General features: G+C 44.2%; 1 protein-coding gene across 1 annotated transcript in view; it reads right to left on the bottom strand.

Moving 5' to 3' along the window:
* LOC143803642 (uncharacterized) overlaps positions 1 to 26682 on the bottom strand; it is a 239484-nt gene that overhangs the window by 212056 nt on the left and 746 nt on the right.

Raw genomic sequence — 26682 nt, forward strand, 5'->3', positions numbered from 1 at the left:
GAGCCCCTGATGTGCCTAAACAGTGGAAACCCCCAATTCTAACTGAAATCCTAACCCCAACCTTAACCCCAGCCCTAACCCTAGCCCTAACCCCAACCCCAACCCTAACCCTAGCCCTAACTCTAGCCCTAACCGTAGCACTAACCCTAACCCTAATGGGAAAATGGAAATACATACATTTTTTAAAATTTTATTATTTTTCCCCTAACTAAGCGGGTGATGAAGGGGGGTTTGATTTATTTTTAAAGCCTTTTTTTGGCGGATTTTTATGGTTGGCAGCCATCACACACTAAAAGACGCTTTTTATTACAAAAAATAGTTTTTGCATCACCACATTTTGAGAGCTATAATTTATCCATATTTTTGCCCACAGAGTCATGTGAGATCTTGTTTTTTGCGGGACGAGTTGACGTTTTTATTGGTAACATTTTCGGGCACATGACATTTTTTGATCGCTTTTTATTCCGATTTTTGGGAGGCGGAATGAACAAAAACCAGCAATTCCTGAAATTCTTTTAGGGGGGGCGTTTATACCGTTCCACGTGTGGTAAAATTGATAAAGCAGCATTATTCTTCAGGTCAGTACGATTACAGCGATACCTCATTTATGTAATTTTTTTATGTTTTTGCGCTTTTACACAATAAAAACTATTTTATATAAAAAAAATTGTTTTTGCATCGCTTTATTCTGAGAGCTATAACTTTTTTATTTTTCTGTTGATGATGCTGTATGGCGGCTTTTTTTTTGCGGGACAAGATGACGTTTTCAACGGTACCATGATTATTTATATCCGTCTTTTTGATTGCGTGTTATTCCACTTTTTGTTCGCCTGTATGATAATAAAGCGTTGTTTTTTGCCTTGTTTTTTTTTTGCGGTTTTCACTGAAGGGGTTAACTAGTGGGATAGTTTTATAGAGCGAGTCGTTACGGACGCGGCGATACCAAATATGTGTACTTTTATTGTTTTTTTTTTATTTACATAAATAAATGGATTTATTGGGAAATGTTTTTTTTTCTTTATTTGGGGATTTTTTTATTTTATTTTTATACATTGTATTTTTTATTTTTTTTTACTTTTTACCATTGTCCCAGGGTGGGACATCACTGTTTTAGATCAGATCGTTGATCTGACTGTGTGCATAGCACTCTGTCAGATGAACGATCTGACAGGCACGTTCCACAGGCTTGCCGGCGCCTGCTATTACGAACTCTCAGCAGGCGCCGGCAAGCCAGGTAATTTCATGACCCGGAAGGAGTCCCGCGGCCATCTTGTATCCGGGGATTCCTTCTAGGTCACCAGAGCAGCGTGATCTCATAGCGTTGCTCCGGTGGGAGAGCGCAGGGAGCCCCCGTCCCTGCGTGATCCACCTCTATGCCGCTGTCACTATTGACAGCGGCATCAGAGGGGTTAAATGCCCGCGATCGGCGATAGCGCCGATTGTGGGCATTGCTGCGGGGTGTCAGCTGTCATATACAGCTGACACCCGCACCCGATCACCGCGGTGCTCAGCGCGAGACCGCGGTGATCGAGCCGCCGTACTAGTACGGCGGCTGGCACAAATCCAGTGCCGGCAGCGCCATACTAGTACGGCGGATGGCGCGAAGGGGTTAAACATCCCAAGGAGTACCGTGCAAGCGATCATACTGAAATGGAGGGAGCATCATGCCACTGTAAATCTACCAAGACCCGGCCGACCCTCTAAACTTTCATCTCAAACAAGGAGAAGACTGATCGGAGATGCAGCCAAGAGGCCCATGATCACTCTGGATGAACTGCAGAGATCTACAGCTGAGGTGGGACAGTCTGTCCATAGGACAACAATCAGTCGTACACTGCACAAATCTGGCCTTTATGGAAGAGTGGCAAGAAGAAAGCCATTTCTCAAAGATATCCATAAAAGTGTAATTTAAAGTTTGCACCTGGGAGACACACCAAACATGTGGAAGATGGTGCTCTGGTCAGATGAAACCAAAATCGAACTTTTTGGCAACAATGCCAAACGATATGTTTGGCGTAAAGGCAACACAGCTCATCACCCTGAACACACCATCCCCACTGTAAAACATGTTGGTGGCAGCATCATGGTTTGGGCCTGCTTTTCTTCAGCAGGGACAGGGAAGATGGTTAAAATTAATGGGAAGATGGATGGAGCCAAATACAGGACCATTCCTGAAAAAAACCTGTTGGAGTTTGCAAAAAAACTGAGACTGGGACGGAGATTTGTCTTCCAACAAGTCAATGATCCCAAACATAAAGCAAAATCTACAATGGAATGGTTCACAAATAAACGTATCCAGGTGTTAGAATGGCCAAGTCAGAGTCCAGACCTCAATCCAATTGAGAATCTGTGGAAAGAGCTGAAAACTGCTGTTCACAACCGATCTCCATCAAACCTCACTGAGCTCGAGCTGTTTGCCAAGGAAGAATGGGCGAGAATTTCAGTCTCTCCATGTACAAAACTGATAGACACAGGCCCCAAGCGACTTGTAATAGCAGCAAAAGGTGGCGCAACAAAGTATTAAGTTACAGGGGCCGAATAATATTGCACGCCCCACTTTTCTGTTTTCTGATTTTCCACAAAAAATTAAAATAACCAATAAATTTCGTTCAACTTCACAATTGTGTTCCACTTGTTGATTCTTCACCAAAAATTTACATTTGGTATCTTTATGTTTGAAGCATGATATGTGGGAAAAGGTTGAAAAGTTCCAGGGAGCCGAATATTTTCACAAGACACTGTAGTTCCTTTGTCATTCCCTATTTGCAACACTTTATACTTGACATGATGCTTATGGTAGAGAAACACCTGGGACACGCTGAGTGGTTCATTCAGAAATGTATTATCTGTCACCAATCAATTCAACCCACTTATACACCCTGTAGCATAGCGCCTACTACGTGTCTTGGGGGACACTTGCTTGGCACGGGATTAATGCACTCGGGCACGGTCTTCTATCAAAAACATAGTCTCTTAGGTTTATTTCGCACAACATAAACCACATCCACAGGAACTTAGTAACAGCTTGAACAGTATCTGGACATATTCAACTTTACCACAGTTCGTCTCTGACCCCAGTCAGCATTACACACGGTTTTTAGACCGTTACCCGTTGGCAACCTTCACGGGTTCCTGGACACCTCTTGGCCTCAGAGGTGCCCTAGACACAATGTCTCTTTCTTTCACTCTGACCCCGGTCAGTACAACACGGATCTCCATCCGTTACCTGTTGGTGCTGCACAGGTTCTCGGATACCTCTCTTCCTCAGAGGCATCCATCAAACATTCTCACTCTGTCTTTCCTTTTCTCTGACCCTGGTCAGTACAACACGAATCTCCATTCGTTACCTGTCATTGCTGCACAGGTTCTCGGATACCTCTCTTCCTCAGAGGCATCCTTCAGACATTCTCACTCTGACCCCGGTCAGTACAACACGGATCTCCATCCGTTCCACAGTCTGGTCTGTGCGACGTCCAGAGCCCCCGCCATGTGCTCTTCAGGGAGCCGACACTCCCAACACATGGGGCTCTCCAGGACCTTCCAGCACAGACCATTCAGATCCACACTCAGAGCCCATGTGACCAAACCTCAGTCACATTATATAGTACTAACCACTCCCACAGGTGCGAGTGTGGATGTGTGGCGTTTGTCCCGCCCATCTCACACCACTAGCCTAGTAAGTCTCCCTTACAACTACACCATCGATATACACACTCTTGAGGGACTACAGGTCCCAGAACAACAACATCAGACTTACCACGCAGACTCCCTCTGCGACACATATCGGCCATTCACAACACTGCCAGTCAGTTTTACCACCATTATCACAACAGATATGCCTCCATGCATATCCCAAGTAGCACACACAGCGCCCCCTAGCTGCCACAGGGGTCACTACACCACAAGCCATAAATAACAACTTTATGTGCCGCTGGTGCCAGAAGTTATCGCTGACACAGAGATCTATATAATTGTATTTTTTTTTTACTTTTTATGATTTAATTTATTCCGAGGTTGAGAAAACTAACCTGTATGCTTCACAATTTATCATTGATTTATCATTGAAAACACCACATAATCTCATGTCCAGAAACGGACCCCCTATTAATGCAAGAGAAATGCATAAAAATAGGATTGTACTAAAACAATCAACCCCAATCCTGGTATAAATGTCCCCCATTATCGGCCGATCCTGGTATATATGTCCCCCATCCTGGTATTCATGTCACTCATCCTAGAATAAAGGTCCCCCATTCTGAGCCCATCCTGGTATATACATCCCCCTCATCCTGGTATATATGTCCCTCATCTTGGTATACATGTCCGCCATCCAAGTATTCGTATAACCCATCCTAGAATAAATATCCCCCATTGTGGGCCCATACTGGTGTTCATGTTACCCATTCCAGTATAAATGCCCCTCATTCTGGGCCCATCCTGGTATATACGTCCCCCTCATCCTAGTATACATGTCCCCAATCCTAGTATAACTGTCCCCCATTCTGGGCCCATCTTGGTATTAATGTCCCCATCCTAGTATAAATGTCCCCCTTTCTGGGCCCATCCTGGTATATACGTTCCCGTCATCCTGGTATACACATTCCCAATCCTAGTATAAATGTCCCCCATTCTGGGTCCATCCTGCTATACATGTCCCCCATCCTAGTATAAATGTACCCTATTCTGGGCCCATCCTGGCATACATATCTTGGTATGCACGTCCCCCATTCTGCTGCTATTCTGTAATGCATAAAAAAAAAAAAATTCTACTCACCTTCGCTCCAATCCCATAAAATACAACATCCTCTTCTGTAGCCGGCAGCTGACTTTAGCATGCAATTGCCGGGCAGCGCATGACGTTACTGTCATGCGCAGCCAATGACTTGCACGCAGCAAGGTGGACACAAGGACGGGCCTGGTTGCAGAGTGTGTCACAGTTTCATCTTGCCTAAAAATTACAGCTGGGTGTGCAAAAGATACAAGCTCTCATACATCTCCATCGTCGAGAAAATAAAAGAAGAACATACCATCACAAACCATTATTTATTTTTAACAAGCTTCAGGACTTATTTAATCCACTTAAATATTTCATAAAAAGAAAACTACAACCCGTCCCACAAACGGCCATAAAGTTATGGTTCTTGGATGAGGAGAAGGGAAAAACAAACAAAAATGGTCTGTGTTCTTAAGGGGTTAATGATAGGTCGCAACAGAGCCCTGTTCTTGGTTCTATGGAGAGGGAAGAACTTTCAAATCAGGGAAAAACTGATTAATAACTTATATACATTTTAATGCATACCAATAAAGTTATAAAGTTTATTTTTTATTGAGAGCATTACTTTAATCAGGTCTACATTTCCATTAGCCACTCACAAATCACTTCCAGTCCAGGTTTTTGTGACCTCAACTTATGTGACCATCATCTATTATGGCCACGGTGGCACAATCTTTAGAAGCAATACCAGCAATGAATCAGACAGAAGTTAGTCCTTTTCCTCTCACTTCTGCATTATGATGCGAGTGTGGTAGGACACAGAAAGTACCTGCCAGATGTGTGTGTGAGATTGGTAAGTGTTGTGGCACCGCTGCCTTTCTAATGAATAGGACAGGTGTGCGATACCTGCTTTATTGTGCAGGACTACTTCTGTAAGGTCAATAATGTATGATCTAATTTCAGGTCGGAGTACTGCTTCTCCATTGACTATTTCCTTTGTAGCCAATGGTCCTCAGTTTTGCTCCCGAGCACTCAGAAAACTAACAATTCCCACATATTCAGAGCCTCATAATAGTTTGGTGCAGGTCCTCTGCAGACTTCGGTCTGCTTAGTACTACCCTGACATGGGTGCCCAGGGGTTATAGAGTTAAAGACCTGAACTGTAAAAAGACTTCTCCCGACAGTGAGATTTCTGATGATTAAAAAGACTTGATTTCTGGCTGAAACATTTCCCACATTCTGAACATGAAAATGGCTTCTCCCCCGTGTGAATTCTTAGATGTTCCATAAGATATAATTTACGACTGAAACATCGCCCACATTCATGACATGAAAACGGTTTCTCTCCTGTGTGAATTCTCTGATGTAATTTAACACTGGATTGCTGGCTAAAACATCTCCCACATTCTAAACATGAAAATGGCTTTTCTCCTCTGTGAGATCTTAGATGGTCCTCAAGATTTGATTTCCGACTGAAACACTTTCCACATTCAGGACATAAGAACGGCTTCTCCCCTGTGTGAATTCTCTTGTGTTTAAGAAGACCTGATTTCTCGCTAAAACATCTTCCACATTCTGAACATGAAAATGGCTTCTCCCCTGTGTGAATTCTTAGGTGTTCCACAAGATTTGCTTTTTGACTAAAACATTTCCCACATTCTGAGCATGAAAAAGGCTTTTCTCCTCTGTGAGTTCTCAGATGTTTAAGAAGACTCGATTTCTGACTTAAACATTTCCCACATTCTGAACATTTAAACGGCTTCTCCCCGGTGTGACTTCTGAGATGTCCTGCAAGATTAGATTTATTGCTAAAACATTTCCCACATTCAGGACATGAGTATGGCTTCTCTCCTGTGTGAATTATCTGATGATGAATAAAAGCTGAATTGTGGCTAAAACATTTCCCACATTCAGAACATGAAAATGGCTTTACCCCTCTGTGCATTTTTAGATGTCCCTCAAGATTTGATTTCCGACTGAAATACTTCCCACATTCAAGACATAAAAATGGCTTCTCCCCTGTGTGAATTCTTTGATGTTTAATAAGACCAGATTTGTCAGTAAAACATCTCCCACATTCAGAACATGGAAATGGTTTCTCTCCTGTATGAGTTTTTAGGTGCTCCATAAGAGTTGCTTTTTTACTAAAACATTTCCCACATTCAGGACATGAAAATGGCTTCTCCCCTGTGTGAGTTCTCTGATGTAAAAGAAGATTAGCTTTTTTGGCAAAACACTTTTCACAATCAGGACATGAAAATGGCTTCTCTTCCTTTTGACTTCTTGGATCACTCACAACATTTGGTTGGGTGTTAAGGTATGGTAGTGGTTTCTCTTCTATGTGAGTTATCTGATGTTTAATATAATTAATTTCCCCTTTAAAGGATTTCCCACATTCTGAACATGAAAATGACATTAGATCTCTGTGATTTTTCTCAAGCACAGAAATATTAGATTCTTTTTTCAAATCTTTTCCATGTGGGAATATTTCCCCCTGTCTATATCTACTTGATTGTTTGCCAATCAGTGTTTGACTATATGAAGGAATCTTCTGATCAGAAGGATCTGTGGACAGATCTCTGTTGGGAAGGACTATGGGTTCATTAGGAAGTAATGAATTAGCTTGTAAGGTATTATTTTCTTCTTCATAACAGTGATATAAATGGTGATGCCCCCAGGAACCTCTCATTGTCTTTTTAACTGGAAAAAAAACAATAAAGTTTTTGGGTTATTATTTTTTATTAACTATTTAAAGCACCATTCCAGCATTTTGTTTTCTCTTTACTGATTGGTCTCCTTCTAACCAAACTTTTTCCTCTGCAATCCTTCCTGAATGCGGCAGTCAGGGTCGTATTTCTGTCCAGAAGCTTCACCGATGCCGCCATCCTGTGCCAGTCATTACACTGATTACCCATCAGCTAAAGAATACAATATAAACTTCTCTCTCACCCACAAAGGTATCCACAGTTCAGCACCACCCTACATCTCCTCCTTCATCTATGTCTGTCACCCTATCCGTGCCCTCCATTCCACAACCGATCTAAGACTAACATCCTCCATAATACAAACTTCGCACCTCCGTCACCAAGACTTCTCCCGTGCTGAGCCAGTTATCTGGAATGCATTACCAAAAACGATCCTTCTAATACCTACCCCCATGTTTTTTAGGAGTGCTTTAAAAACACATCTGTTTAGACAGGCCTACCACCTCAACTCACTAACCTAACTCTCTCCTGTTCCCTCCTTCTAAATGTTAATCATAGTCTGCTTCCTCCTATTTATCGGTCTCCACATCCTCCTTGCACTCAGTATCGCACGGTGACTGCGCTCAGACAGATCCTGGCTGATGACGGATCCTGCAGCTTAATATGAAAACCCTTATTTATTATAATGATGTGTGGACCGTAAATAACAGCACGCTCTATCTATAGTGTCCCCCCTACTTTCCTTATAGCTTGTAGCTTGCGTGCAGCAGGACCCTCACGCCACCTGTAACTGGTCAACTGTGTGTTACTTTTTATTGTCTGTACATGTCCCAGCTTAATCAGCGGTGGCTTCACTCTCCTACAGGAATAACTGATATCTGGAGAAAATTACAGGGCTGCAGCAGCGCTCGTCCATCCAGCATTCTTGATTTGTCTGAAGAAGAGGATAGTGAAGCCACCGATCCCTGGGAGAGCCAGCGCCAACATCGCTAGAACGGCACTGGAGGCGAGTGTAGGTGTTACTATTTTTCTGGCCCCAAAAAATGGGGATTCAGAAATGGTTGTCCCGAGTGCTGGACGAGCCCTGAAACCCGACGTACTATTCCGTCCCTGTGACCTGGGACTTAATCCCCATGTATGGAATAGTACGTCATGCCCTCTAATGCGACACTGCGACTTGAGTCGCGGTGATCGCATTAAAATTCCGACGCCATCTTACCTAAGGGAAGATGGTGTTGGAATCCAGGGCTGTGTCCTCCCCCATCCGGCCACCCGATCATTGTGATTGGCTGTTCAATTCTGGACAGCCAATCGCAGCCTTTCTCATTGTTTCAGCCAATCAGATTGGCTGAAAACAGTGAGGTCCCAGGCTAGGATCGAGTACCGATGTACTCGATCCTAGGCAACGCCAGGCATCGGCCAAAACTGCTTAGATTGGTGCGATCGACGATCACATCAATCGCGCCAATCGCAGGGCACAGCTGTAATAGCACCGATCCTAGGCCGGTGCCAAGGACAGGCCTAGTATGGCCTGCAGCTGCTGATTGGCGCTATCGATGTAATCGTCGATCGCGTCAATCACAGGGCACAGCTGCCATGTGACCGCGCTGTGACCTGCCTAGGATCGGAGCTGTGAGCTCCGATCCCAGACCGGTGCCTAGCAACACCGGCGTCACCAAGGCCACCTCTGATTGGTGGGATCGATGTGATCATCAATCCCACCAATGAAAAGTCACAGCAGCAGTATGACCGCTCTGAGACCTGTCTGTCACCTGTGTATGACCTGTCTGACTGCTCTGCAGGAATCCTCACACTAGCTGAGGATTCCTACAGAGCGGTCACACTGCTAGATCTCCTCCTGTGCTGGGACTTGTGGTGCCTGTGACACCACAATTCCTGCTGAAGAAAGAAGAAAAGAAGAAGAGAGACTACAACCATAAGTGTTGATCCCCGATCCCTGCCCAATCTCTCTTCATCCACCCCAATCCTCCCCATCCCCCTTTTTACCCCTCTCCACCCCCCTTTGCGCCGCCTCCGTGCACACATTTAGCAGCCGCCGATAGTTGATTGGTGACGCAGTTCACTGATCAACACTCGTGCTCGCTTTTTTTTCTCAGCCCTCTTTGCGCCAACTCCGTACGCACATGCTGCAGCCGCCGAACTTTGATAAGTGACACAGTTCACTTATAAGAGCTAAGGCCTGCTGTTTTAGAATTTTCTTTTCACAAGCATTTTTTATCTCCCTATTTGTTTTATTTCTTTTAGCTTTTTATTTAACCCTATATCTACATGTAAATAGTGTTTCTATAGGCGATGGGGTTCCCTTTAAACTTTGTTGTCTTTTGACTGGGATAACCGCAGCCTTCAAAGGATTGTTAAGAAAAGGACATTCAAAAATTTGTGGGAGATTCACAAGGAGTGGACGGCTGCTGGAGTCATTGCTTCACCACACACAGACGTCTCCAGGACATGGACTACAAGTGTCACATTCCTTGTGTCCGGCCACTCATGACCAATAGACAACGTCAGAAGCGTCTTACCTGGGCCAAGAGGGAAAAGAACTGGACTGTTGTCAGTGGTCCAAGGTGTTGTTTTCAGATGAAAGTAAATGTTGCATTTCATTTGGAAATCAAGGTCCCAGAGTCTGGAGGAAGAGTGGAGAGGCCACAATCCAAGCTGCTGGAGGTCTAGTGTGAAGTTTCCACAATCTGTGATGGTTTGGGGAGCCATGTCATTTGCTGGTGTAGGTCCACTGTGTTTTATCAAGACCAAAGTCAGTGCAGCCGTCTACCAGGACATTGTAGAGCCCTTCATGCTTCCCACTGTCGACAAGCTTAATGGAGATGGAAATGTCATTCTCCAGCAGGACTTGGCCCCTGTCCACACTGCCAAAAGTACCAATACCTGGTGTAAAAGCAACAGTATCACTGGGCTTGATTGGCAGCAAAGTCGCTTGACCTTAACCCCATAGAGAATCTATGTGTATTGTCAAGAGGAAGATGAGACACCAGACCCAACATTGCAGACGAGCTGAAGGCTGCTATCAAAGCAACCTGGGCTTCCATACATTGCTGTGGAGTCGGTAGGCTAAATCTCCGACTCCTCAATTTCCATGACTCCGACTCCACGACTCCCTCATACATGGCTCATGTTTAAGTGACAAATTTACTGTGGTAAAATGGTAACATCAGGTTTTAATCATTATTATGATACAATATATTTATTGGAATACAACTTTAAAACAAAAAACTTTTTCATACTTACAATTTATTATACACTATGCAGTAAGGGTAAAAAAAAAAAAAATATTTCACAAAAACATACTGAATAACATTTGAGCAGTCTATGAATTTGTTCTGAGAAATAGTATCGCCTCCATCAGATCCCCTCCTTTATAGATTACCTCAAATCTGACCTATTCTTTTTTATGCCTAGAGAACACTCTACACTAACTTGGGTTGGTGGCAAAGCAGTAACCAAATGGCCAACATCTCTAACAATTTCAGGGTATAAAGGAATTGCCTCGTGCACAGTCAGTTTTAATGAACAATTGAACTCTTCTACTTCTTTCAGAGCAAGTGAAACATTTTGCTGAAATATGGTTTTCTATGGGAGTTGAATCTTTTTCCCTGTGGCAACGCTTTGCCTGCTCCATGTGGTCCAAATACTTTTCAAAATCAAACTCCTTATCTCATGAGGATGAAGAAACGGCAGCAGCAGCATTGGCAGGACCCGAGTCCTCTTGCTCTTGGACATTCTGTAGCCACTCATCCTAACTGCTACCTCAATCAGAGCTTCTTTTCCTTTAGTAAGCTGTTGATCATCCAGCAATATACGATGACTCGGGTCCACATAAACAGCTGCCAGAAGAATTTTATTTTCTAATAGCAGTGTCTCTCTCCGTTTCATTAAAGCAGCAATGCCATCTGCGATTAAAGTTCCTCATTGGGACAGGAAAAACAACAAGTTCTTTCACTCCTTTATGAAAATGCCAGGAGTTAAATCTCAGCTTTTAACTTTTTAGTCACTGTAAATGGGTGTTGAAGAAATTCCTTTAATTCAGCCACCTGTGTCCATCGACCTTCATGTAGTGTTACCTGAGGGTTGGCCATATCTACAAAGAAGGGTTTCAGCTCAAGCAATTGCTCAATCATTAAAGAGGTGCTGCCCCACCAAGTGGCTTGATGCACAATTGCCCTTTTCAGCATGTCTCTTCAAGATGGAATCAATTTTAGGGGTTCTGGCAGCAACAGCCAATTTCTTCACTTTGCTAATCAGAGTTCCAGCATCTCCCTCTAGCAGACTATCTCTTATTGCCAGCTGCAGGGTGTACACAACACAGTGCATGTGCTGAATAGGAAAGAGGTGTGAAGCAGCTTCAACAAGATCATCTAATTGCAAAGAATAATTTTGCTGTTCTTCTGTAGTAATATCTGTTTGTTCCTCCATTATGGGAACAGGACTGTGGCCTTCCATCTCAAACATACTGAATGTGAAATGTTCTTCTAGCTGCTGTTCACCTTCATTATACTTATCATGTTTGCAGCATTATTAGGTACAATAGCAAGAACCTGTTGGTTTTTTTTTTTCAGTTCATAATCTTGCAGAACTTTTTCCACTAAGGTCAGGAGAAACTGGCTGCTGTGTTGAGCTTTAGTATCTTTTACTGGCAGCGTCTTAGTAACAATTTCTTTATTGTCACAAACATATCAAACGTTCATAGCAAAATAGTTCACTTTGTGACGTGTGCAGGCATCCATTTTAAGAAACACAAAGCGTCTTGAGAGTCTTTTTAAGATCTTCCTTTTGGTTAAGGGCTTCTTCAATCACTAATTTTCTAATACTTTCTCTCAAGAGAAACACCAAGTTTGTGAGCCATTTCTCCATTAAGAGCTGTAAAAGCTGGTCGTGCAAATAATGATAATGGTACACACAAGCTCGATGAGCTGTCTTTTAAATACATCATCTGTCATTGTTACAGTATCTTTGTCACTTACAAAATATCTTGTAACTAATGTTTGAAACCCTCTTTCCTCCTGCTTTGGCGGGAAGTGCTGGTCTCTGGTTTCTTGGTGCTGCTGTGATCTTTTTCAATCTCAGCTTTGTAAACTTCTAGATAGCAGCGTTGTAAATGTTTTCTTAGATTGGAAGCTCTTGAAGGAGCATTTTTTATCACTGCCTGATTTTGGCATCACAGCATTTGTTTTCATCTGGGTCACTTATACACTGACACACAAAATGTTTTTTTTATCTTGAGTCACCATAAAATGCTCAAATACAGCTGGCTTCATAAGATGCTTCTTAGATATTTTGTAACTATGAAACTTCGCTCTCAAAATAATTTTGCCCTGTAAAAAAATAAGGTATATTGTAATTCTTGCAAGAATAAGGAATCATGCACTGTATAATTTAGGATATAAATAAAACGATCTTTGCGTAAATCAATAGGACAGATAAGTATAAAGTTTGTAAATATGTTAAGACAGCTTTATGCTGAACTTTCAATGTCAGGCTTGTCTCAGGGTACAGCTCACTAAATGCTTCACATCATATTTCTTCACAGTCTATGAAAAGGGGAGGAGGGAGGGAGCATGTTTGTGCTGAATCATATTGCAGAACACACACACAAATATATGTCCTCGTCGATCCTGTTACTGTATTTCTGAACTTGAGATGTTAGAAAACCGTTTTTCCCCTTATATTCTATGTATAGTGTATATAAGTCATCAGAGCAGCTAATTTATCCAAACGTGAGCTAACTAAACATCAAGAATACAGAGACAACATATACTGGACCATTGATTTATGCACAGTTTATTGAAAGTTTAGATATGCTTTAAGAAGTACTTGCCTTAATCCTGCTTTCCTGTCCACTCCAGAAGTTCTGAGATAAATGCAGGCATTCCTTCCCTGTGTGATTGTTATTTTTCCACTTAACTGTAGAGGAGGAGCTTCACTACTTATCATGAACATAAACTGCAGCACAGATTCATCTCAGCTAAAAGTCTAGACCTTAGATCAGGAAAAGGACAGACATAGGACATTTCATAACTTTCCCAAATTCTTATGATAAAAATATTCCCCACAAACTGCATTGAACTACTGTACCCAATTTATTATATATTTTAGGAGACGGAGTCAGTCCATTTTATACCGACTCCACCAAAATGGGCTCAAACTCAGACTCCGAATCCACGACTCCGACTCCACAGCTCTGCTTCCATAACACCTCAGCAGTGCCACAGGCCGATTGCTTACATGCCATGCCGCAATGATGCAGTAATTGAAGCCAAAGGAGCTGCGACCAAGTATTGAGTGCATTTACTGAACATACAGTGGGTACAGAAAGTATTCAGACCCTTTTCAATTTTTCACTCTGTTTCATTGCAGCCATTTGGTAAATTCAAAAAAGTTCATTTTTTTCTCATTAATGTACACTCTGCACGCATATCTTGACTGAAATAAAAACAGAAATATAGAAATTTTTGCAAATTCATTAAATAAGAACTGAACTATCACATGGTCATAAGTCTTCAGCCCCTTTGCTCAGTATGGAGTAGAAGGACCTTTTGAGCTAGTACAGCCATTAGTCTTCTTGGGAATGATGCAAAAAGTTTTTCACACCTGGATTTGGGGATCCTCGGCCATTCTTCCTTGCAGATGCTCTCCGGTTCCGTCTGGTTGGATGGTGAACGTTGGTGGACGACATTTTCAGGTCTCTCCAGAGATGCTCCGTTGGGTTTAGGTCAGGGCTCTGGCTAGGCCAGTCAGGAATGGTCACAGAGTTGTTCTGAAGCCGCTCCTTTGTTATTTTAGCTGTGTGCTTAGGGTTATTGTCTTGTTGGAAGATGAACCTTCGGCCAAGTCTGAGGTCCAGAGCACTCTGGAAGACGTTTTTATCCAGGATATCTCTGTTCTTGGCCGCATTCATGTTTTCTTCAATGACAACCAGTCGTCCTGTCCCAGCAGCTGAAATACACCCCCATAGCATGATGCTGCCTCCACCATGCTTCACTGTTGGGATTGTATTGGGCAGGTGATGAGCAGTGCCTGTTTTTCTCCACACATACCGCTGAGAAATATCACCAAATAGTTCTATCTTCATCTCATCAGACCAGAGAATCTTATTTCTCATAGTCTGGGAGTCCTTCATGTGTTTTTTTTAGAAAACTATGGAGGCTTTCTTGCACTGAGAGGCCACTCTGCCATAAAGGCCCAACTGGTGGAGGGCTGCAGTGATAGTTGACTTTGTGTAACTTTCTCTCATCTCCCTACTGCATCTCTGGAACTCAGCCACAGTGATCTTGGGTTCTTCTTTACCTCTCTCACCAAGGCTCTTCTCCCACGATTGCTCAGTTTTGGCTGGACGGCCAGGTCTAGGAAGACTTCTGGTGGCCCCAAACTTCTTCCATTTAAGGATTAGGGAGGCCACTGTGCTCCTACGAATCTTGAGTACTGCAGAAATTCTGTTGTAACCTTGGTCAGATCTGTGCCTTGCCACAATTCTGTCTCTGAGCTCCTTGGCCAGTTCCTTTGACATCATGATTCTCATTTGGTCTGACATGCACTGTGAGCTGTGAGGTCTTATATAGACAGGTGTGCGCCTTTCCAAATCAAGTCCTATCAGTTTAATTACACACAGCTGGACTCCAATGAAGGAGTAGAACCATCTCAAGGAGGATCACAAGGAAATGGACAGCATGTGACTTAAACATGAGTGTCTGAGCAATGGGTCTGAATACTTAAGACCATGTGATATTTCAGTTTTTCTTTATTAATAAATTTGCAAAAATTATTACATTTCGGGTTTTTTCAGTCAAGATGGGGTGCAGAGTGAACATTAATCCCTTTCTGACATTAGACGTACTATCCCGTTGAGGTGGGGTGGGCCCGTATGACCACCGACGGGATAGTACGTCATATGCGATCGGCCGCGCTCACGGGGGGAGCGCGACCGATCGCGGCCGGGTGTCAGCTGACTATCGCAGCTGACATCCGGCACTATGTGCCAGGAGCGGTCACGGACCACCCCCGGCACATTAACACTGGCACACTGCGATCAAACATGATCTCAGTGTTCCGGCGGTATAGGGAAGCATCGCGCAGGGAGGGGGTTAACTGCGTGCTTCCCTGAGACCCCCGGAGCAACGCGATGTGATCGCGTTGCCTCGAGGGTCTCTTACCTCCTCCTCCCTGCAGCAGGCCCAAATCCAAAATGGCCGCTGCATCTGGGTCCTGCAGGGAGGTGGCTTCACAGCGCCTGCTCAGAGCAGGTGCCTGTAAGCCTGGAAGCTGTGCACGTCAGATCGCTGATCTGACACAGTGCACAGCAAAGTGTCAGATCAGCGATCTTACACTATAACATGATGCCCCCCCTGGGGCAATGCTATAGTGTAAAAAAAAAAACGTGTAAAAAAAATTAAAAAACTTAAAAAATAAAAATAAAAATGTTGTTTCCATAAATACATTTCTTTATCTAAATAAAAAAAACAATAAAAGTACACATATTTAGTATCGCCGCGTCCGTAACGACCCGACCTATAAAACTGGCCCACTAGTTAACCCCTTCAGTGAACACCGTAAAAAAAAAAAAAAAAAAACACGAGGCAAAAAACAACGCTTTATTATCATACCGCCAAACAAAAAGTGGAATAACACGCGGCGATCAAAAAGACGGATATAAATAACCATGGTACCGCTGAAAACGTCATCTTGTCCCGCAAAAAATGAGCCGCCATACAGCATCATCAGCAAAAAAATACAGTTATAGTCCTGAGAATAAAGCGATGCAAAAATAATTATTTTTTCTATAAAATAGCTTTTATCATATAAAAGCACCAAAACATAAAAAAATAATATAAATGAGGTATCGCTGTAATCGTACTGACCCGAAGAATAAAACTGCTTTATCAATTTTACCAAACGCGGAACGGTATAAACGCCTCCCCCAAAAGAAATTCATGAATACCTGGTTTTTGGTCATTCTGCCTCACAAAAATCGGAATAAAAAGCGATCAAAAAATGTCACATGCCTGAAAATGGTACCAATAAAAACGTCAACTCGTCCCACCAAAAACAAGACCTCACATGACTCTGTGGACCAAAATATGGAACAATTATAGCTCTCAAAATGTGGTAACGCAAAAAATATTTTTTGCAATAAAAGCGTCTTTCAGTGTGTGACGGCTGCCAATCATAAAAATCCACTAAAAAACCCGCTATAAAAGTAAATCAAACCCCCCTTCATCACCCCCTTAGTTAGGGAAAAATTAAAAAAATGTATTTATTTCCATTTTCCCATTAGGGTTAGGGCTAGGGTTGGGGCTAGGGTTAAGGCTACAGTAAGGGTTGGGGCTAAAGTTAGGGTTTGGGTTGGGGCTAAAGTTAGAGTTAGGGTTTGGATTACATTTACGGTTGGGATTAGGGTTGGGATTAGAGTTAGGGGTGTGTCAGGGTTAGGGGTGTGGTTAGGGTTACAGTTGGGATTAGAGTTAGGGGTGTGTTTGGATTAGGGTTTCAGGTAGAACTGGGGAGTTTCCACTGTTCAGGCACATCAGGGGCTCTCCAAACGCGACATGGTGTCCGATCTCAATTCCAGCCAATTCTGCGTTGAAAAATAAAACAGTGCTCCTTCCCTTCCGAGCTCTCCCGTGCGCCCAAACAGGGGTTTACCCCAACATATGGGGTATCAGCGTACTCAGGACACATTGGACAACAACTTTTGGGGTCCAATTTCTCCTGTTACCCTTGGGAAAATACAAAACTGGGGGCTAAAAAATAATTTTTGTGGTAAAAAAAGATTTTTTATTTTCACGGCTCTGCGTTATAAACTGTAGTGAAACACTTGGGGGTTCAAAGTTCTCACAACACATCTAGATAAGTTTCTTGGGGGGTCTAGTTTCCAATATGGGGTCACTTGTGGGGGGTTTCTACTGTTTAGGTACATTAGGGTCTCTGCAAACGCAATGTGGCGCCTGCAGACCAATCCATCTAAGTCTGCATTCCAAATGAAGCTCCTTCCCTTCCGAGCTCTGCCATGCGCTCAAACGGTGGTTCCCCCACATATGGGGTATCAGCGTACTCAGGACAAATTGGACAACAACTTTTGGGGTCCAATTTCAATTGTTACCCTTGGAAAAATACAAAACTGAGAGCTAAAAAATAATTTTTCTGGAAAAAATATTTTTTTTATTTTCACGGCTCTGCGTTATAAACTGTAGTGAAACACTTGAGGGTTCAAAGCTCTCACAACACATCTAGATGAGTTCCTTAGGGGGTCTACTTTCCAAAATGGTGTCACTTGTGGGGGGTTTCAATGTTTAGGCACATCAGTGGCTTTCCAAACGCAACATGGCAATTCCTGTCAATTTTGCATTGAAAAGTCAAACGGCGCTTCTTCCCTTCCGAGCTCTCCCATGCGCCCAATCAGTGGTTTACCCCCACATATGGGGTATCAGCGTACACAGGACAAATTGGACAACAACTTTTGGGGTCCAATTTCTTCTCTTATCCTTGGGAAAATAAAAAATTGGGGACGAAAAGATCATGTTTGTGAAAAAATATGATTTTTTTATTTTTACGGCTCTGCATTATAAGCTTCTGTGAATCACTTAATGGGTCAAAGTGCTCACCAGAAATCTAGATAAGTTCCTTAGGGGGTCTACTTTCCAAAATGGTGTCACTTGTGGGGGGGGGGGGTTTCAATGTTTAGGCACATCAGGGGCTCCCCAAAAGCAACATGGCGTCCCATCTCAATTCCAGTCAATTTTGCATTGAAAAGTCAAATGGCGCTCCTTCGCTTCCGAGCTCTGCCATGCACCCAAACAGTGGTTTACCCCCACATATGGGGTATCGGCGTACTCAGGACAAATTGCACAACAACTTTTGGGGTCCATTTTCTCCTGTTACCCTTGGTAAAATAAAACAAATTGGAGGTGAATTAAATTTTTTGTGAAAAAAGTTAAATGTTAATTTTTATTTAAACATTCCAAAAATTCCCGTGAAACACCTGAAGGGTTAATAAACTTCTTGAATGTGGTTTTGAGCACCTTGAGGGGTGCAGTTTTTAGAATGGTGTCACACTTGGGTATTTTCTATCATATAGACCCCTCAAAATTACTTCAAATGAGATATGGTCCCTAAAAAAATGGTGTTGTAAAAATGAGAAATTGCTGGTCAACTTTTAACCCTTATAACTCCCTAACAAAAAAAAATTTTGGTTCCAAAATTGTGCTGATGTAAAGTAGACATGTGGGAAATGTTACTTATTAAGTATTTTGCGTGACATATCTCTGTGATTTAATTGCATAAAAATTCAAAGTTGGAAAATTGCGAAATTTTCAGAATTTTCGTTTTTTTCACAAATAAACGCAGGTAATATCAAAGAAATTTTACCACTATCATGAAGTACAATATGTCACGAGAAAACAATGTCAGAATCACCGGGATTCGTTGAAGCGTTCCAGAGTTATAACCTCATAAAAGGACAGTGGTCAGAATTGTAAAAATTGGCCCGGTCATTAACATGCAAACCACCCTTGGGGGTAAAGGGGTTAATGAGAAAAAATGAACTTTTGTTTAATTTACCAAATGGCTGCAATGAAACAGAGTAAAAAAGTAAAGGGTTCTGAATACTTTCCGTACCCACTGTAGGTTTCAGTAGGCCAACATTTCAGATTTTAAAACCATTTTTTCAAGCTGGTGTTATAAAGTATTCTAATTTACTGAGATAATGGCTTTTGGGTTTTCATTGGCTGTAAGCCATAATCATCAACATTAACAGAAATAAACACGTGAAATAGATCACTCTGTGTAATGACTCTATAGAATATATGAATTTCACTTTTTGTATTGAAGAACTGAAACTTTTTGATGATATTCTAATTTTGTGAGAAGCTCCTGTATATTGTATTTTTTTCAAAAGACAACAAAGTTTAAATGGAACCCCATCGCCTATAGAAACGCTATATAAATGTAGATATAAGGTTAAGCTGCAGGTAGATAGAGTTTACATCATGTCCGGCTGCCTAACTGGAGCAGTGGCTACAGGGAGAAAAACTTACATCGCCTGTGCGGCCGCTTGTTTCCAGTGATCGGAGCGGTGCAGGGATCGGTGACAGTCACTGCTCATGATGCTGTGAGCGCGGTAATCGCTCCTCGGCACATTGACCGACAGACTGTCTGTCATTGTGTAGGTGCGGCATGTGTGAGCAGATCAGGCGGTCAATGGACACCTTATGTTTGTGCAGGATTGCACAGTTTAAATGCCGCGGTCAGTGATTAACAGCAGCATTTAAGGGTTTATCTGCGGTGATTGGAGCGAGCGTCGGTTGACGGTGTTAGACTCAGATGACAGCTGCATAATACAACTCCTGAGCCCATTTCATATGCCCAGAGAGGCTCCACGACAGATATATTTATCATGTAGCATTGAAGGGTTAACTAAGTTAATAAAAAGTTATAATTTATAGTTATTTTATCTGGTGAATTAAGTCAACTTGTAGATCGTGTCTACAACATTCTCTAAGACAAACCAAGGAGCCATCTCCAGTTTATGTACGTTCCTGCCAGTGCGATAAAGCAAATATCTGAACTGCTCTTAAGGCAATAGAGTCCCAGACATGATGACCGCCCCAAATATCGTGTATAGGAAATATACATTTGCGGATAAGAAAAAAAAATGGTTAAGCCATCAGTTTTTACATTCCCTCTAAGGATATCAGGAAAGTGTGCTTTACTCCTTGTAGCATGGCTAAAGGGTGTGTAGTCGACGGGAGGTATGTGCCACATAAGTGCCTTGTTGCTGTAATGTAGCCCGGAGTATTTCTTTGTTGTATATAACCATGTATATATGTGTGTTCCAGGACCTGTGGTGATGTCAGACCACATGGCTAATCATGTGATGGGTTACTGGGTGTGGTTAGCTCTACATAAGACAGGCAAATGCTTAACACAGGAGATATGTGTGGAGGTGCTAGTCTCCAGTGTGTTAAGGCTCCAGCACTGAGCCTGAAGGAATGGACACTTGTTTTTCCCTTTTGCCTGAGTTAAAGGCTATTTGTTTTTCCTGTTTATGCTAAACTGGTTTATGAAGCAATAAACCTTTGAACTTTTGTTGGAACCTGCCTCCTAAGTGTCAGTCATCGCACCTGAGTGAGTGAAATCCCTACAATTGGTGGTAGACGTGCGGGCAGCGTTCCCAGCGGAGACGAAAAGTCTGTTATTGAATGTCCTGGGTCAAGTCTGTTGTAAGCCAGCCGGGGAAAATGGAGGAACTGCTGAAACACTTGGTTCAGTTGCAGTCACAGCAGCAAGAGGCTAACAGGCTGTTGCAGTCACAGCAGCAAGAGACCAACAGGCTGTTGGTGCAGCAGATACAACAGAGCCAGCAGGAGCAACGGCAGCAGATGCAACAGAACCAGCAGGAGCAACGGCAGCAGATGCAACAGAACCAGCAGGAGCAATGGCAGCAGATGCAGCTTCTGGCAACCGCCATCCAGGGCAAGACGAGTGCCCCAACCCCAGGTCTGGCTGATGACACCCACGTCCGGAAGACGGTAAGACGCGCATTGCAGAAAATGACCCCCGGGGATGATGTTGAGGCCTTCCTGACGGTGTTTGAGAGGGTCGCTGAGAGGGAAAAACTCCCGCCAGAGCAGTGGGCAGAGGTACTGGCGCCATACCTGACGGGAGAACCCCAGAAGGCGTACTATGATTTGACCTTGCAGGATGCCAAAGAGTATCACAAATTGAAAGTCGAGATTCTCGCACGTTTGGGGGTGACACTGACTGTCAGGGCACAGCGAGTTCACTGCTGGGCCTATCACCGGGACAAACCGCCTCGCTCTCAAATGTTTGATCTGTTGCACCTGGTCCAGAAATGGCTGCAGCCAGAGTCATGTACACCGGCACAGATGGTGGAACGAGTGATGATGGATCGGTTTGTGCATTCCCTCCCGAGGTCCATACAGACGTGGGTTGCCCAGGGTGATCCCCAGAATGCCGACGAACTGATCGGACTGGTCGAGAGATACCAAGGGATGGAAGGCTCCTTTGGGAGGCAGCCCGTGCCATACTGGGGGTCCCAGAAAGCTGCTGAGTCCCAAAAAGGGGTGGCGCGTCCAAGGTCACAAAGGGTGGGGGAGGTGGTGCCCAAGGTCCCTACGGGTGATATTATTTGCTGGAGGTGCCACGGGCCAGGACATATAGCTGCCCGTTGTTCCCAGACCACTGAGCAGATGGACTGCAGCATGGGACGCCGTTGTTCATACTATGCGTATCCAGCCTGCAGTGTGAACTCTCCGCCCAACGAGGGACCTCAAGCGTGTCCCGTAAGGGTGAACGGTCGAGCAGCAACGGCGCTGTTAGACTCAGGGAGCTTAGTGACCCTGGTGAGGGCCACTTTCCTTCTCCACCTGCTCCCAGGAAAGAAGGTCGGCGTGCGGTGCATACATGGTGATGCCAAGGACTACCCTTTGGCCAGGGTGGACATTGAAACGGCATGTGGCACTGAGTCCCACATAGTCGGCGTCGCGCAGGACTTGTTGCACCCTATAATTATTGGCCGGGATTTCTGTCTGTTTTGGGATTTGTGGGGAAAAGGTTCTGAGCTCCCTAGCAAAAGTAGGGAACCAGTGAACCCTGAAAGGGTGTCACCACACCCAGAGACAGACAGGTTTCCTTTTTGTGTGCTGGTTGGGGATGAGGAGGAAGTATCCCCTGCATCTGACACTATGGAGTTAGAGGTAACCGGTGAAAATTTTGGGACTGCCCAACATAGGGATCCCACTCTGAGGGAAGCCTTTAATAATGTCACAGTTACTGACGGGGTGGTACAGGAGCCGGGGGCAGACACAAGATTTCCCCATTTTCTGATGAGTGGGGAGTTGTTGTACCGGGTCACGAAAATAAGGGAGGAGTTGGTAGAGCAGTTGCTAGTGCCGGGTCCATATAGACAGAAGGTGTTGGACATGGCCCATTCACACATCTTGGGTGGACACCTAGGGGTGGAAAAAACACAGGAACGGGTTGTGCAGAGGTTCTATTGGCCTGGGTATTCCAGAATAGAAGGAGAGCGCTCCAACCGGGTGTTATAGTTGAATAAAAGAAGTCTTTATTTTAGCCATGGTAAAACAGCAAACAGCAACGTTTCGACCGATCAACCGGTCTTTTTCAAGCAAAAAAAAAGACCGGTTGATCGGTCGAAACGTTGCTGTTTGCTGTTTTACTATGGCTAAAATAAAGACTTCTTTTATTCAACTATAACACCCGGTTGGAGCGCTGTCCTTCTATTCTGGAATATCTGTTATACCCTGGAGGGTTCCCTGGACTTGGAATGAGCGCCCTGTATAAGTGAGTGCTGTCAGCCATCTTTATACTCTAATGACCTGGGTGTCACCGGGAAATAGTGAACTATTGCAGGTCCTGCCCTACATGTCAGCTAACTGCTCCCACTCCTCATTTCCGGAACCCCCTTGTGCCCCTGCCCATTATTGAGGTGCCGTTCGAGAGAATTGCCATGGACTTGGTCGGTCCCTTAGTTAAATCAGCCCGGGGCCATCAGTATATATTAGTCATCCTGGACTATGCCACACGCTATCCTGAGGCAATTCCTCTGAGAAATTCTTCCTCGAAGAGTATAGCCCGCGAGTTGGTCCATGTCTTTTCCCGGACAGGTCTGCCGAAAGAGATCCTGACTGACCAGGGGACACCTTTCATGAGCAAAGTGATGAGTGAGTTGTGCAAAGCCCTGAAAATCTCCCAGTTGAGGACCTCGGTGTACCATCTCCAGTCACATGGCCTTGTTGAGAGATTTAACAAGACACTGAAGAGCATGCTGAGAAAAGCTATAGAGAAAGATGGTAGAGACTGGGATTGTCTCTTACCCTACCTGATGTTTTCCATTCGTGAAGTTCCACAGGCCTTCACAGGATTCTCACCGTTTGAGCTTCTATATGGCCGACATCCGCGAGGACTCCTGGATATAGTCAAGGAAACCTGGGAAGCCGAAGTCACGCCCCACAGAAGCGTCATTGAGCATGTGGCCCTGATGCAGCAGAGGATTGCAAAGGTGATGCCTATCGTGAAGGAACACCTCCTCCAGGCACAAGAAGCTCAGGCCAGAATCTACAACCGATCTGCAAGAGTGAGGCAGTTCAATCCGGGAGACCGAGTTCTTGTGTTAGTTCCGACGGTGGAAAGCAAGTTCTTGGCCAAATGGCAAGGGCCATATGAGGTTGTCGAGAAACTTGGTGAAGTAAAATATAAAATTCATCAACCAGGAAGACGGAAACCATTCCAAGTATACCATGTCAACCTCATCAAGCCGTGGCAAGATAGAGAGCCGACAGTAACTCCATCGTTGTTAAGCAACCCAGAAGGTGAGGTTGGAGCGGTTACTATAGCGGAGACGCTATCGAAGACCCAGAAACAACAGTGCCGGGAGTTACTCTAGAAAAACAGGGACCTGTTTTCAGAGTTGCCAGGACACACGAAGGTCATAGCGCACGAGGTCCTAACAGAGCCACATGTGCGGGTGAACGTGAAGCCCTATCGTATTCCTGAGGCTCGTCGATAAGTTATCTCCAAGGAAGTGGAGCGAATGTTGAAGCTTGGAGTCATTGAGGAATCCAAGAGCGGTTGGTCGAGCCCAATTGTCCTGGTCCCGAAACCTGATGGAGAATGGAGGTTTTGCAACGACTATCGGAAGTTGAATGAGGTCTCCAAGTTTGACGCTTATCCCATGCCCCGCGTTGATGAGCTCATCGAAAGGCTTGGGCCCGCCAGATATATATCCACCTTGGATTTGACAAAGGGGTATTGGCAGATCCCCATGGCACAGGAAGCCAAGGAGAAGACGGCCTTTTCGACACCTGATGGATGCTTCCAGTATGTCCGGATGCCGTTTGGCCTACAGGGAGCTCCGGCGACCTTCCAGAGGGCTATGGATAGAGTCCTTGCACCCCATAAGGCCTACGCTGCTGCGTACTTAGATGATATCGTCATCTTTAGCCCGGACTGGGAGAGTCATCTGGAGAAAGTCCAAGCGGTGTTTGATGCTCTAAGAGAGGCGGGGTTTACAATAAACCCGAAGAAGTGTGCCTTGGGTAAGGAAGAAGCTAAATACCTAGGCTATATAGTGGGTCGTGGAGAAATAAAGCCCCAAATCAGGAAAGTGGAGGCAATCCAAACATGGCCGAAACCACTCTCCAAAAAGCAAGTTAAAACCTTTCTGGGAATCGTGGGATATTACAGGAGGTTCATCCCGAACTTCGCCACAGTAGCTGCGCCTCTGACGGATCTGCTAAAGGGGACAAAATCAGTGATGGTTAAATGGTCCGAAGAGACAGAGTCAGCCTTCCAAGAGTTGAAAGGGGCTCTATGTAAGCAGCCCGTTCTGATGGCCCCAGACTTTAATAAAGAATTTGTTCTTCAGACAGATGCCTCAGATGTTGGGGTAGGAGCAGTCCTTTCCCAAGAGCTACATGGGGAGGAGCATCCTGTCCTCTATCTGAGTAGAAAGCTGTCCTCATCTGAGAAGAACTACTCAGTCGTAGAAAAAGAGTGTTTGGCCATAAAGTGGGTGGTGGACACGTTACGGTACTATCTGCTGGGTCGTAAATTCAGATTGATATCTGACCATGCCCCACTAAGATGGATGAGGGAAACAAAGGGTAGAAATGCTAGGGTCACCCGTTGGTTCTTAGCCCTGCAGGACTTCAGTTTCCATGTGGAACATAGGGCCGGAAAGCTGCACGGTAATGCGGATGCCCTATCCAGAATCCCTTGTTTAGTGGGGAAAAGTGCCAAGCCCCACGGCTTTAGGCAGAGGGGGGAGGTATGTAGCATGGCTAAAGGGTGTGTAGTCGACGGGAGGTATGTGCCACATAAGTGCCTTGTTGCTGTAATGTAGCCCGGAGTATTTCTTTGTTGTATATAACCATGTATATATGTGTGTTCCAGGACCTGTGGTGATGTCAGACCACATGGCTAATCATGTGATGGGTTACTGGGTGTGGTTAGCTCTACATAAGACAGGCAAATGCTTAACACAGGAGATATGTGTGGAGCGGCTAGCCTCCAGTGTGTTAAGGCTCTAGCACTGAGCCTGAAGGACTGGACACTTGTTTTTCCCTTTTGCCTGAGTTAAAGGCTATTTGTTTTTCCTGTTTATGCTAAACTGGTTTATGAAGCAATAAACCTTTGAACTTTTGTTGGAACCTGCCTCCTAAGTGTCAGTCGTCGCACCTGAGTGAGTGAAATCCCTACATCCTTCAAAAATGTAATAAAATGACTCAGATACACAATTCATACAGCAGGCCATCCTAGTCAGGTGGAAAGACGGCATTGGGAAGAAACAAAGCTCCTGAGACTTATGTCTCAACTGACAGAGGAGATGTATCGTAAGTACACATACCGGTGAGATGCTGGAGAACTGTGTGCCAGGAGAAGAAATAAGTCTTCTCTTCAGCTGACTGAGCACAAAGTCGTCCGTGCTCACGCAGCCGAGAAGATTTAGTTCTTCTTCCATCACAGCACTTCTCCAGCAGCTACATTATGTGCGCTTACGATACAGCTCCTCTGTCAGTTGAGACACAAGTCTTTGGAGCAGTGTTTCTGCAGACTGCAGCCCATCATCACATGTGACTAGGACGGGCTGCCATTTGAATTATTTCATAACATTCTTAAGGAATCTCTTTAATCTCGTTTTCTTTTTCTTGTTTGGCGAGCTACAATTCTAGATTCTACCATAAATGTCTTACAATTCAATTTACAGCGTGAGAACAATACAAAGACCCCCAGAAGACATGACATGTACATTTTTACCATCGGTGATTGTCTTCAATAAATAAAAACTAAATAAATAAACTGAAAAACATCTTCTACCCGCTACATGGGTAGCCTTGGGAAGCGCGGACTCTGAATCACCGTGTTCCTTATTGCAACATATCTCCCTGGTGGTCCTGCTGCAGCCTTTACATGCGTCTATAGGAGTTGTGACTGTCACGTCCCCCCAGGTGAGCAGACCTATAGTATCTTATACCACTTGTTATCAGATAAGACCCTATTTGCGCTTCGTGTCTCTCCTGTTTTACCATTTGATTTAATTTTGATCTGTGACTCAGATCAGACACGGACGTGTCACCGTGATGGTTTTTGCTCAGCAAAAAAAACATGGACATGTGAGCAGCTCCACAGATGATAACGGGTACGTGTTTTATCTATGGAAAACACGGACGTCTGAATGAGGCCTAGTATTAATGA

This window comes from Ranitomeya variabilis, chromosome 2, assembly GCF_051348905.1.
Source record: "Ranitomeya variabilis isolate aRanVar5 chromosome 2, aRanVar5.hap1, whole genome shotgun sequence".
In the NCBI taxonomy this organism is placed as follows: domain Eukaryota; kingdom Metazoa; phylum Chordata; class Amphibia; order Anura; family Dendrobatidae; genus Ranitomeya; species Ranitomeya variabilis.